General features: G+C 40.4%; 1 long non-coding RNA gene across 1 annotated transcript in view; it reads right to left on the bottom strand.

Moving 5' to 3' along the window:
* Positions 1-1,172: 1,172 nt before the first annotated feature.
* LOC106807019 overlaps positions 1,173-4,667 on the bottom strand; it is a 9,473-nt gene continuing 5,978 nt past the window's right edge. Inside the window, exon 3 of the long non-coding RNA XR_001393611.1 lies at positions 1,173-1,241. This is a non-coding gene — a long non-coding RNA (uncharacterized LOC106807019). The remainder of the gene's footprint in view (positions 1,242-4,667) is intronic.

The raw sequence follows: 4,667 nt of genomic DNA, 5'->3' as shown, positions 1-4,667 counted from the left end.
ATATATAGCTGTCTCTCTTTATCCGATCGCGTACGGGAACGTAATAAGGAGTGCGAGCGCGACAATGCCTGCCTCTCTCGACAACAACCATATAGAACTATGACGCAGGCGCCGTTAATGGCAGCAGCCACTTCGCGACGGCGTGGTCATTACTGAACCTATAGTATAGCGGATTCCCTGAGCGACCGATTGAGCGTAAACAAGAGACCTGCGACTACGATCGCAGGGGCATATGATATTTTAGAATGAATAATGATTGCTAGAGCTTATACGTATGCTTACCCAAGAGGGTAATAATACCATTGTAAATAACAGCGCGGTCCATCGGAATAGCCGACCTAGTAGATGGTAGTAGTTGCGTGAGTTGTCTTAATGTTACCAGTACTGCTGCGGCCTCGAGAACAATTCAGTAGTCTTGACGGACATAGCAACGCGTCACTTGGACTTGCTATACAGCGCAGTATTGTTCATAGTGAAAAAGATCACCAGAGCAGTTTGTTAAGATAAGAAGCTAACTAGTCGCAATTACATACCCGAGACCTGAAAACACATCCAGTTCAAATAAGTGAGTACATAAAGAAAGAAAGAGAGAAAGCATTAAATCATTATGCTCGTGGCGTTTAAATTCACTACGCGCTTAAAATACATAGACATGTAAAACGTAAACACATAACAGAATTCCGATCTACAACAATGACAGCTATATTACGATAAATGAATTTTGAGACGTTTAGGCACTGATAGTTCCTAAAAAGAGTGGCAGCTACTGATCAGTCAACGCCAGCCGTAGTCAAGCCATTACGGGTGGCATTGACGTCTAGAATCGAAAACGCATGCGACAACGTGCAACAACATTACACTTGCCGCGTTTAGCGGACTCAAGAGGGCTGGTGCAATACGCAGTAATGTAAAGCTCTGCGGAGTGCGAGCGTGCGTGACCAGAGGCGTTAGAGGAGGAGTCGTAGGACTCTGTAACGGGTATTTATATCACAGTTTTTATAAGAAGTGACGGCACAGTTTATACTTTGTATTTTTATCTCATTAATTTATCGAATTAATCTTATCAATTGGGAAGTGACGTCACACTTTTCTATCTTGTCTTTTTGCTTGAGTAGGATGTGACGTCACAGGTCTCATAGGAAGCGCCGCAGCAGTTTTTATCTTGTCTTTTGTTATCTTGTCAATTTTTCATCTTATCAATTGGGAAGTGACGTCGCATGCTTATTACCTTATCTTTTTTTCTGGAACAAGAAATGACGTCACAGTTGGTGACCTGGCTGTGACGTCAGTCCCCAGCAGTGTCGCACTGGTAGTGCATTTTTGAACCAATGGTTGACATAACCCCGCCCTCCCTCTCCAGCCAGTGCCACCCTAGTGTTGCATTTTCAAACTAAAATTTCGCTTTTTTCTTAGCCCTCATCCCTATGTGGATATATAACTAATGGTATAAAAGACAAAGAGTTTTTTTAAATACTAATTTTAGTAAATCATTTAGTAAATCATTTGACAATCTTTTCTTTTTTCGTAAATTTCTAATATATACTTTTAAGACACAACCTATCGATGTAACAAATAGTTTTTTACATGCATGATAAAGGCTAAAATTACGACTTAATTTATTTTTTAAACTATATTTGTTTAGGTTTTCGTAAAGAATGACTGATAGATTTTGTCGTTACATACCACTTTAAACATTTCGGAAGATAGGCCCTACTGTTGCACAACGCGCGGAGGCGGTATTCCACATGAGTCGAACACTTCACCTATTTCATTTTCATTAATGTAAATACAAAATCAATGGCCTTCTGGAAAAGTACCATTTTAAGTATTACCTATTGCGCAGAATGGTCTAACTGTAGGCATATCGAAACTAGAACATGTTCCTATAAAACCATCTCTGACCTTATCTGACGCTTAAGTTTCCGTGTAACGATTTAATTCGTAAGTATTTATACTTAAAGTATGTCTCTAGCTTTAGTAAGAGTTTTATTTTTCCGTCATATACAGCAAACAAAATAACATTTCTACTCTTCGTTAGTCCTTGGTCGAACTTCACTTCCAGTTTCAACTACACACTTGCATGCGGATAGCCATGATGATTTGTAATGCATTGATCCGGATTGAGATCAAATTTAAAGAGACGGTAGTCGCCGTCATAACCACACTTTGTGATGCCAATATATTAATCTTAAATTCCAAGATCCGAATATAGCGACTCATTTGTTCGGGTATAAAAATTGGTGGCAAAGTAAGGAGTGATTGGCCGATATAGTTAGCACTCAGTAAATTTCGAATTTTCAAAATTAGAACGACGATTACAAGTTACGGAGTACGGCCTTGAAACAAATCATCATTCACATTCGAAAGAGATCATTGAGTACAATTCAGTTCGCATTATAGGATACCTGACATCAAGAGCGTATAAAGAAGGCCTTCTTAATACGCTCTTTCTGACATCCATGTTGTCCTGACCTTTATTGTGTGTTAGACACACCGAGTCTAAGCACGTTACCCGACAAATATAGAGTATTGCCTTTTCAAATGTAATAATTGACGAGAGGTTAGAGTCAAACGTCATGAGACAAAATTCAGGCAGTTGACGAATCAGTTTATTTTTCATATTGACATCTGAAAGTAAGTACTTAAACAGCTGCAATATATCTGCATAAATCGGGCCTGTCACTTGAATCACCTATTGGCCTTTATCTAGTTGCTTCCACTGAACCTACCATCGGTAAGTCCTGTCTTTTGCACAGTATAAAATTTAAGAGGCTCATCACGATACCCCACTCACATCGTAAGCGGATGAGTCTTAGCTGCTTCATTCCGCAAGAAATGTTTCAATAGTTATTGTATATAATATTTTCTATATGTTCCAAAGTTTCAATACTATATCCATACATATGTGAACCGCTTCTAATTCGGTGTTCATTAAGACTCACTTCACAATGCAATGAAAGTGTCAATGACACTGTAGCTCACCACAAAAAAGGACACAAATGAGTGAGTAAGAAGAAGTCAGTTTTAATTGAGCAACCATCGACGTACATCATAGAAACGATTGCAATCTGTATATCGCAAAAATAATTTATAAACCAAAATGAATCACAATTTGTGACCGTAGATGGCACTATAGCCGCTTTGTAGCGATGGCGTTTGAAATAAATAGGTTATGCTGCGTTCCGACATGTTTTGTAAAACTTTAATCTAATATAGACGTTTTATCGGCAGGGTGGAGAGGAAATACCAATTTTGCATTAGGCGGCGTATAGGTACGTGTTTATCGTGCGTGCGTGGCTCGGCGCGCTTATTATAAGCTAGTCTGTTATGTGGGCGTGCATGCGTGCGTTCTCGCGGCGTATAGTACCTGTTAGTGCGTGCGTGCCTCGCGTCGCGTCATAGGTAGCGTCGTTAATGTGCTGCGTGCTCGCGCGCGTAATATAGCTTCTGTTTGTGGCGTGCGTGCTCGTGGCGCTAGATAGCTATCTGTTATGTACACGTCCGCGTTTTATGTGAAAGAAGCGGCCGTTTGCAAGAATGCGTGTTTAGACATCCACGAATTAAATTCGTGTTTTCCATCGTTTTCAACGCGTGTTGGATACGGCAGCGTGTCGACTGGCGGGGATGGGTATTAACCTGCGGCCAGTTGGGCACTTTTCACTGTCTCTATATCTTCCGTGAGCGGAAATATTGCTAGTTTGTATATTTTTTTTAACTGGCGGCCGGCCCATTTTGAATCGCCACTTGGCTATCACAGCTGGCACACGTTGTTGTTATGAAATAGTACCCAAAATTACGTACTGTCAGTAAATTTTCAAGTCTGGTATTGAAGATTATGAACGCAAGATAAGCTTTTTTTCAAGAAATGACGGCCGCGCCATTTTGAATTCAGATGGTGGCCGAACTAGCCCTTGGCATCACATCCTACACGTGTTGTATGAAAGATGTACACCACATTATCGCTCTGGCAGTTCAATTTTCAAGTCTGTACGAAGATTATTAGAACGAGATATAGCATTTTTTAAGAAATAACGGCGGCCAGTTTTTAATTCAATATGCGACGCGAAGTTTGTAGTTGGATCGCGTAGTGTCACTGCGTTTTAAATGAAGATGCATACAAAAGTATGCAGTGTTAGCCAATGTTTCATACTTTTTTCGCAATTTGAACGATTTTTTTTCTAATCTACTGTACTAAACATTGACGTTTGTTGTGAGACACGTCGACCACAATCGTCAGATAACTAATTTATACCGTTTTTCTCCATTTATCGATATTGTACTTATTAACTACCTTAGCCCTTTGACAGTTTTTAGACAGGACGCTGTTCATTTGTACCACTATTCCCGGCGGGTTGTGTATACAGAATTTCATTAAATGGTTGCGACATCGGCTTACCAATCGATTGTTCTCGCGCGCAGTCCCGCGGAATATTATTTGTCGAGTATGAGACTCGAATTGACGTAATAGCGGTAGCGGGCCCTACGACTGTCCTTTGCATCTTTAGTCGATAAAAGATATTAAATATCTTGCTCCATTTGCAACTTGTTGTGTGTGTGTGTGTGTGTGTGTGTGTGTGTGTGTGTGTGTTGTGTGTGTGTGTGTGTGTGTGTGTGGTGTGGTGTGTTTGTGTTGTGTTGGTGTGTGGTGGTTGTGTGGTGTGTGTTGG

The sequence above is a fragment of the Priapulus caudatus genome, unplaced genomic scaffold (genome assembly GCF_000485595.1).
Source record: "Priapulus caudatus unplaced genomic scaffold, Priapulus_caudatus-5.0.1 Scaffold190, whole genome shotgun sequence".
Classification (NCBI taxonomy): domain Eukaryota; kingdom Metazoa; phylum Priapulida; class Priapulimorpha; order Priapulimorphida; family Priapulidae; genus Priapulus; species Priapulus caudatus.
This window is presented reverse-complemented; position numbering and strand designations above follow the sequence as displayed.